Here is a 406-nt window from a genome sequence, read left to right on the forward strand (position 1 = left end):
CATGCAATTGATTTGTCTCAGCCCACTTAACTCTTTACAATATCGAGAAGGAAAAGATGGAGTGAATATCTATGAAAACATATTTTTTGATGAAACTAGAAACTTGACTTGATTAAAGGAAGGACACACACATCAAGATGAGGTAAATCATGGGAATTTCACCTTCTTGCATGGTCTGGTTTGAGATTTAGACTCTGGTGGTCAAAAAGAGGAGCATACCTCTTGATCTCCATGTCACCTCCTCCAAACCATTTAATTAAAACATTTTAGTCCTTCTAGATTTTACTGCAGAATTCTATGCTGGTAGACAATGTTCTTCGTTGCATGACGATATAAACAGCTGAAGAATTGAGCATCACAAACCCCCCTGTGACTCGCGGATGATATCTATATCGAACCAGACAGC

This window comes from Populus euphratica, unplaced genomic scaffold (genome assembly GCF_000495115.2).
Source record: "Populus euphratica unplaced genomic scaffold, PopEup_1.0 scaffold592.1, whole genome shotgun sequence".
NCBI lineage: Eukaryota > Viridiplantae > Streptophyta > Magnoliopsida > Malpighiales > Salicaceae > Populus > Populus euphratica.